Below are 8,812 nucleotides of genomic sequence, written 5' to 3'. Positions count from 1 at the left end.
CCCCTCCCCCTTTTCTGATGAAGGGTCTAGGCCCAAAACGTCAGCCTCTCTGCTCCTATGATGCTGCTTGGCCTGCTGTGTTCATCCAGCCCTGCACCTTGTTGTCTCTGATTAATACTGGAATGGTGTTTGGAAGCTTGTGTCCTAGAAATCTGTAGCTTTCTGACATAATCTCTTTTAACATTCCAATTTAAATAAAATACTTTAAGAAAACAAAATTCTGAATGTTAACTTAAATCTCAGGATTTAATTTAGCCTTTTGCAGATATTTTTCTGATTGAAACATTATCATTAGGAAGGAAAGAAACAAAAAGAAGGAGATTGCAGATAGAATATCTCTTGTGTGGGCAATGGTGAGAAAGGAAAATAAAGTGAGAATTTTGAGATATTTTATTCAAATTTTCCCTGAAGCTTTAAATGTCAACTTTGAAACCTTGCTACTGAGTTGCAACTACCTACTTTCTGTTAATTTCCATGTCATTAATAGTCCAACACACCATATTAATTCACCACTTCCAATTCGCCTCTTCCCTGCAAAATTAGCTGATGTAAATTCTGAACATGTAAAACACAGCAGGTACCTGACAGTTGCAGCCCACCAATTTCTTGTCCCAGCTGTCATCCAACTATGTCTTCAGTTGACATTCCTCCATGTTCTATGGACACCAACCTCCCTGACCCTTCTTCCATGCCAATTGACAGTAGCAAACCACCTAACTTACCAATTCTTCATGCCTGTTCTTGGACTAACTCTCACATCATTTCAGCCCTTCAATATTTCAATTTGGAGCTCAGGAAATCTACATATTGCATTATTCTGCCAAGTCACTTTGCACAAAGGGCCACATATGTATCGCATGCATGGGTACAGGATGCATCTTATGGCCTTTAGTTTGCTTTCTTCATGCTTACCCACTTTGTGCTCACTTGGATGCTTCCATCAGTTCTTTATTATGCACACAGTCTTCATTACCTGGTTATAGGTTGAGCCTCTGTGTCTTGCATTGCTCTATAGTGCTGAGGGAGAAGTAGGAAACTTGTCATGATGGAGAGCATTGAATAGTGAAGGTCTGTAGACTTATCATGCTACATCAATGTCAGATCTACAGTCTGTGCTAAAAACGTACACAAAAAACATATTGTATGTGCTTCAAGCAAATAGTTATGCCTAAAAATCAAAGGGGAGCAAAATTCATCTACTGAGGTCAAGGGGGATCCGATCAGTTAAGGAGTACTGCCACAGTCAGAGAAGGGGCCCTCCAATTCAACTTCAGGAAGTTGCTATTGCTTAATCATATCAGAGTCTGGGGATTCACGTCCTTGCAGTTTGACATGACCAGTAGCTCAGTCGGGGTATTGTGGAAATGTGCAAGGTGGGCAAAGACTCCGGTAATGAGAAAAAGGGAGAAATTGAATCTGATGGAAATGGATGAAAGAGCAGTTAATGATGATCCAAGAGCAGAAGAGAGTGTGAGTTGTCTCCACTGAGTAGATAGTAAGCGCAGAGGTCAGGATGAATTAGTACTTTAGGGGGAATGAGGTGGGTGGGAATTATTGAGTGGACAGGATGCATTCAGTAGTGAGAGTTGTAGTTCATGAGCCTTGATGAGAGATGTGTGCAGTGATAGAGTTAGAGTGAGTGGTGGCCCTATGAGTGAACGGTAGCAGAGTGAATATGGTATAACATACCCTCATGGAGCACAAGAGATATTCCACCTTTTTCCTGCACTGTTGAGTGTCCCACATCCCCCAGAACACAGCACTGACCTGAACCACCCTATCAGTCCAAGCTGACTGGGTCTGGTGGTGTGGATTGCTGCAGCAATGAGATGGAAAAAGGAGTGCCCACCTCTCCACCACCCTATCCACAATTACTTCAAGGTCTCTGCGGACAAAGCAGGTGTGAGCTTTCCTTTCTGCATGGGCCAGGTCCTCAATTAAAATTGATTGAGCATTTCAGTGTGATGAGCAGAGCCAGGTTTGCAGTATCTGAAGTGCTGTGCAGCTGAACTTTAAGTATGGCACCAGGAGCGTGAATGTTGTAATATCCCAACATTAGATGGTATTTCTGCCTTTCGTGCCAGGCCAACCCCTGAGAGGGTACTGAAGAGCTTGGTTGTGTAAGTAATGAAGTGAAGAGTGGAAGATTGAATGAGAAAAGTCACCCCAAGTAATGACAAACTGAGCACCATGAATTGCATTCAGCAAAACTCTTTAACTGAAAATGGAAAATTCTATCCTGCATTTGTATAGACCATCTCAGTATCTTAAGAATCCCAAATTGTTTTACAGCCTGAGAAGCACATTCAAAGCATAAGTGCAACTGTAGAAAATAAAGAAGCCAACCTGTGTACAACATCCCGTGAATATGAGCAAATAAACTGGCAGTAATATTTGACTGAGGCATAAATATTGGTCAGGATAATGAAGCAATCTCCTCTGCTCTTTATTGAAGTAGTGCCATGAGATCTTTCTGAGAAGGCAAATTGAGCTTTGGTTTAACAACTCATTCAAGAAAAGCATTTCTGTCCACTTATTCTGGAGGCTCATCTAGATTTTAAGCCTAAATCTCTGGAACAAAACTCAACACAAGCACAAGGCAATGTCAGTCTGTATCTTGAGGCGCTAATGTACGACTATTCCTTCATCATTGAGGGTCAAAATCCTGAAATTCCCTTCCTGACTGCAGCACTTCAAAAACCTGACAGACACTACCTTTCAACTGTCATTAGAGATGACCCACCCAGCCACGCTTGCAGCCCATGAACAAATTTTTAAAAACCCTCATGGCATGGCATCAGTTTGGACTTCTTGTGGTAGATGAAAATTTTTAATCTCTTTTATAACTTACATTTTCCCATGAACTATTGCAAAAGGAACCTGTCACACTGGGCAATGCAATACACAATCCGAACAAGGCTGATCTACAAAAGGAAATGAAAGAAGCTTTCTGGAGCTTTGCCAGCCCACAACCAATGTTGTTCTCAGACGATGCACAGAAACATCAATCAGTAAGAATCATGTAAGTTCAAACAAGGCCACTTTGTTTTTTTATTATTCAGTAGCTTCCCCTTTTCCCACAATAACCATCAACACCAATAGTTCAGCTGACCTAAAATACCAATCTCTCAATTACAGTTTAAAGGAAAACAGAATTTTATCCAGTTAAGATAGAGTCTTCAATTCATACTCCACAAAATACGGATATATATAGTCCCTGATTGAAAATTAACACAATCTCATCAGAATTAAGTACCACTGACTGCCTAATGATGCCCACTGTTGCATTGGTACACTATGCCATATGTGCCAAGACATTAGTTCCTTCCAGACTTCAGCAAATCAACTCTTCACTGTTCAAGGAAAGTAGAGGCCTACATTCCATTTCCTTTCCCTATTACCTCCCAAAAGTGCATGCTGACCTTTTGTGATTCGTGCACTAGGACCTCCAAATTGTTCTGTGCTGTACCCTTCTGCCTTTCTGCAATCTTTTCCCATGTAAGTAATATTCAGCTCTTCTAATTCTTTCTGCAAAGGCACAATATCCCACATTTTTCCACATTACATTCCATCTGCTAAGAAGACTGATGCAAAGTATTTATTCAACTCCTCTACCATTTACAAGCTCCCATCTTTTATGTTAAACTCCTTTTTCAGTTCACCCTAGCCAATTCTGCTCTCATTTCCATGTGAATTCGCCTTATTTAAAGTTTAGCACATTGGTTTCAAATCTAGATTTCTCACCCCCAAACTGAATTCTAAATTTTACCATGGTATGGTTATTGTTCTCTAGGAGATCTTTTATTCTGATATAATTTATTAAACCTCCCACATTATAAATTAACAGATCCAAAATAGCAAGATCCCTCATATGATCCTTAACATATTGTTCAAGGAAACTATCCTAAATATACTCTATGAATTCTTCCTCAGCCAATTTGATTTTCCCAATTTATATTATTAGATTAGATTTCATTTGATTGTCATGTGTACCCAAGTACAGGAATACAGGAGCACAGTGAAAAGTGCAACGAGTCACCACTCTCTGGCACCATCTTAGAATATCACACAGAAAGCAGAAATTAAACAAACAGAAACAAAAGCAAAAGAAATGTCCAGATCTGTCCAGGTGACTCCTGACTCTCCTTCCCGATGCTGGAAATAGGCTGGGCCCTGGAACCTCTACCACCTCCAAGGGGGAGCCGGTGGGGTCCCAGTTAAGGGTTTAACCTACCACTGCCACATGAGTTCTGTGCCAGTCCCACCCCACTGCCACTGCAGCAAACACCACCTCGCCACCATCTGTGCTGGAACACGAAGAGTAAAGTTACCATGATTAATGTAATTACATGATCTCATTATCATTTGATATATTCTCTGACTTTCAAAACAGCTACTGTTTGGGGCCCATACACTACTCCCACTAGTGTCTTCTTCCCCATTGTTATTTCTTACCTCCACCTATATAGATTCTACATGCGCTGATCCAAGATCGTTTCTTACTAATGTGCCAATTATATGTCATACTAACAATACCACCCTACTACCATTCCCTTTCTGCCTGTCCTTTCAAAAGGTCATGTACCCCTGATTATTTAGTTCCAAACTTTGGTTTCCATGTAACCATGTCTCCATAATGGCTACGTACACATTTGTGCCATAAATTTATTTATTTTGTGATGAGTAATATGCATATCCTAGTAAAGAGATATTAATTTTGCCTTTTTACCGGTTTACTCCCTTTGTCCGCATTTGCTGCTCTTTTTATTTATTTTTAATTGCCATTTACTATTTCTTAAAACCTGTCTCATTACCACCCATATTTAACATTTCACCATGATCTCAATATACACTGCTTTGAAACTAATCCAATACATCTCTCTTCTCTTTCATTCCCACAATGGATTTATTCCCAATCTGTTGCACGGTTGACAGTTGCAGCTCTGATGTGAAATTTTGACTTTTACTGATCCAGGCAGTCCCACTTCCGTTTTTAATTCTGAAGCAGGAAGAAATTTGTCTTATTTCAACAGTTCATACCAGAGCAATAAACCATAATTACCTGACCAGGACTTGAATTGCTGTTCTTTTTATGCTTGTATCCTCTGTCACTTCCTGTCCTATTCTGGGTAGCATTGTGAAAATAGTTGTTCTGCAACGTCACCATATCCTATTGCTTTGCAAACTTACATTTCCCACTGTTGAACTACCCTCCCTCAGCCCAATTAGTTTAAAACCCTCTCTACAGCCCCAGCTATTTGATTTGCTGGGACACTATGTTTCCAGCATGTTTCAAGTGAAACCCATCCAACTGAAACAGCTCCCTCCCACCCCAATATTTGTGCTAGTGCCATGAAGTGAAACGCATTGCCCTTACACCAACCTTTAAGCCCTGCATTTAACACTTTTTCTTTATTTACCCAATGTCAGTTGCCTATGGCTCAGGTAGTAATCCTACAATTATCAGTTTCCATATTTTAGTTTAGCTTCCAACTACCCAAAATCTTTCAACAGAATCTCCTTTCCACTGCTATTAAAATCATTAATATTAATGTGGACAACACCGATTAGATCCCTCCTTTCCTGCTGTAAGTTCCTGTCCGGTCTCGAGGAGTTTTCCCGAACCCTGGCACCAGTAGGGCAACACAGCTTTTAGGACTCATCTGTAAAGCTGCAAAGAATAATATCCATCCCCTCAATTATAACCAGTACTACATTGCTTTTTCCTCTTCTTACCTAAGTGACTCCCTGTGCCATGGTGTCGTGGTAAAATTCCCCATCCTTCCTATGGTCCCCACTCTCATCCACACAGGTTGCATCAACCTTTTAACTGTTGGACAATGCAGGGACTGAGGCTCCTCGAGACCTGCCCCTTGGTTCCCCATTCCTGTCTCATCTGCAATCACACCCACCCGCCCTTGATCACAGACCACGTTTGAATTACCTCACTTCAGGGTTTGAATGCCTCCTGTAGCAAAGTGCCCAAGTAACATTCCCCCTCCCTGATCTGACTTAATGTCTGCAGCTTCGAATCTGGATCTTCAACTTGGATCCAAACTTGCTCGAGCTGTAAACACTTGCTGATGTGTTCACTGTGGATCACATTGATGTCCAGCAGCTCCCACATGCTGCAGCTGCAAATAACATTTGACATGTCATTTCTATTGTATTTTATTATGTTATTAATTGAAATTACTCTTGCATCCATTTCTTCACAATTTATTGTATTATTTCCCTTTTTAATGCATTCAATCTTATATATATAAGATAAAAATATCTATTTTCAACAAAAGAAAAAACATCTGCAGGCCTGAACAAAAACTGAAGAACTTAGTTTTATTTTAATGATTAGAAATAATCAACATTCAACTGCTTATTTTAGGCAAAAATCAAACTTGCACTTCTCTTTTTCCCCTCTGAACTCAGTAAGGCATTCAATTCCTGTACTTTACTGTAAATCACACTGGGTTGGCTACTTATAGATGTTCACATTTTAGCTAGTTTTTAATGAGGCTACTCTTTTCATGCACCACTTGAAAGTCAACCTGCACTACAGATTTTAAAACTGCTAATTTCTCTTAAAGTAAACGAGAAATTACAATCTAAATTAGATTTGCACAAATTGATGATTTAGACACTTTCTTACTCAGAAAGTGCATGCACTCACTTCCTTTCTGACACCTTTTCTTCTTTTCGATTCCAACCCTTCAGTCTCCACATTTAGATTGGTCCTTTAAATCATGGAGTTGTAATCACAAGATATAAGGACTTAGCTCATCTGTTGCGACAAAGTTGATGCTAACTCCAGAAGCAGAATGGTAGTGAGCTGACTCCATTAAAATAGCACTTGTAGATATACTGAGCTTATCCAGCTGTGCTCATCCAGGAAAATCAGGAGTATCCCAAAGTCCTGACTTGTGCCCTCTAGATGGTTTTGTAGACAGGTTTTGGGAAATTAGAAGTTGAGAAACTTGCCACACAACTCATAGGTTTTGACCTGTTCTTGTAGCCACAGTATTTATCTCACTGATCCAGTACAGTTTCATCAATGGTAATGCCATTGAACGTCAATGGGTAGAGATTTGCAAAGTGCTGTAATGATAGTGCTTATTGGTTCAAGGAACATTTTCCGCTTAAAAACATGTTGAACCATGGTCCAGCTGAAGTTGGGCCTCAGCCTTTTGCCCAATCAGTCTAGTCAGCTGAAGATTGCTGTTACACAAGCTAAGGTCACCTTGCTAACTAAGGAGAAATCAGTACTGATCTGTTGCAATGGCCTCAGTTAAGTTCAAGGAACTAAGTGGGAACAAGCTATTGAAAGGAAGAGAATCAGTGATCTCAACACCTGTGAAGACAAGGGAGCCCTTCTTGATTTTTGATAGGACTGGCCTCTCACTGCAGATGTACAGGCTGCTGAAGCATCATTTTTTTCTTATTTAACCTACTTTTCTAATCAACTTTTTCAGAGATATTATTACACACATCTGGACCAGATGGGACTTGAACCCAGGCCAGGGGTAGAGACACTACCACTGCACCACAACCTGAAGCATCATTATAAATTAAGTATGTTCACTATCTCCACTGTTCATCACTCACTGATTATGGAAAAAAAAGGGCTTTAACAGGCATGAAGTCCCTAATTCAGATACTCAAGGGGCCTAAGTCTTAAAGCAGATGGTTGCTTGGTTGGTTGAAATGAACATTACAAGTTTTGTAGATGGAGCAATGCCGACACAGATTGGACAAGGAAGTGACCACTGAGGAATACTAACGCATTTGTTTAAAATTCCCCTGTCTCCTAATTAATGGATTCATTATCTGGTTTAAAACAAACATATAAGAATGCCGTTCACCTATTAGCATTTGTTTAGATGCTTTAAAATAGTAATGCAGCCTTACATCTACCAGGAAGATTTGATGTAAAATAACCGTCTGGCTCACCTACTCTATCTCCACCTACATCATACTAATTTATAGCAATTTTAATGTCATTAACTCATTGATCTCTTTCTGCAATCTTGGAGTCAAGAAAGCAGAATGTATCAAGTTGCACTGAAAGGCCAACAGCAGTGCTTTCTGACAGCAGTGCTATTGTGTGTAGGTTTGTGCCTGACTTAATATTCTCTAGGTTCTTGAATTGTTTATTCGATTGAGTCTTTATTAGTTTTAAATATATCTGTTTCTCCTTACAACTGAGGTCATGTGTAGGCGTAGCATGAGTTAGATTATAATCCAAACTACAGAAACTTTTCCTGGGCTGGATTTTTTGCTCACCTGCCAGCCGTTCTGAAGGTAAGGGGCTTGTAAAATCCAGTACATGGCCTTCTCACCAAGCAACCACCCACCTGCATGAAATTTTAAGCGGGGCACGGGACGTGTTTGTTAACTCACAGCAGGGACAAGCCAGCGTCAAGATGGTAGCTAGCTGCTTACATCAGGCAGGATGTGGAGGGAGAACCTCTTATGTGCATTCCCTGTTCTGGTTAGCATAGTTGACTAGACAACAGGTTTGTGATGAAAGCAGCAAGGGTACAAGCCCTGTCCCAGCTCAGGTTACCACTAAGGACTCACCTGCTCAAAATCTCTCCTTGCCTGATGTGCAATGAGCCTCTGGTAATACTACCACCACCAGTTGTCTCTTACTAATGATGGTCTGGAAAGACACTGATATCTTTACTTCTCGTAGAATTCCTAGAAAGAGGCTATACAGCCCACTGAGTCTGTACTGATCCTCAAAAAGAGCAACCCACCTGCCTGCTCTATCCCCATAACCCCACATTTGGCATGGCCAATGCACCTAACCTGCACA

General features: G+C 40.5%; 1 long non-coding RNA gene across 1 annotated transcript in view; it reads right to left on the bottom strand.

The window, feature by feature from the left end:
• LOC125484588 overlaps positions 1 to 3,776 on the bottom strand; it is a 13,944-nt gene extending 10,168 nt beyond the window's left edge. Inside the window, exon 1 of the long non-coding RNA XR_007263418.1 lies at positions 913 to 3,776. This is a non-coding gene — a long non-coding RNA (uncharacterized LOC125484588). The remainder of the gene's footprint in view (positions 1 to 912) is intronic.
• Between the last annotated feature and the right edge of the window lie 5,036 nt (positions 3,777 to 8,812).

Source organism: Rhincodon typus, chromosome 12, assembly GCF_021869965.1.
Source record: "Rhincodon typus isolate 14 chromosome 12, sRhiTyp1.1, whole genome shotgun sequence".
Lineage (NCBI taxonomy): Eukaryota > Metazoa > Chordata > Chondrichthyes > Orectolobiformes > Rhincodontidae > Rhincodon > Rhincodon typus.
The sequence above is the reverse complement of the archived record's forward strand: the minus strand, read 5'-3'. Positions and strand labels throughout refer to the sequence as shown.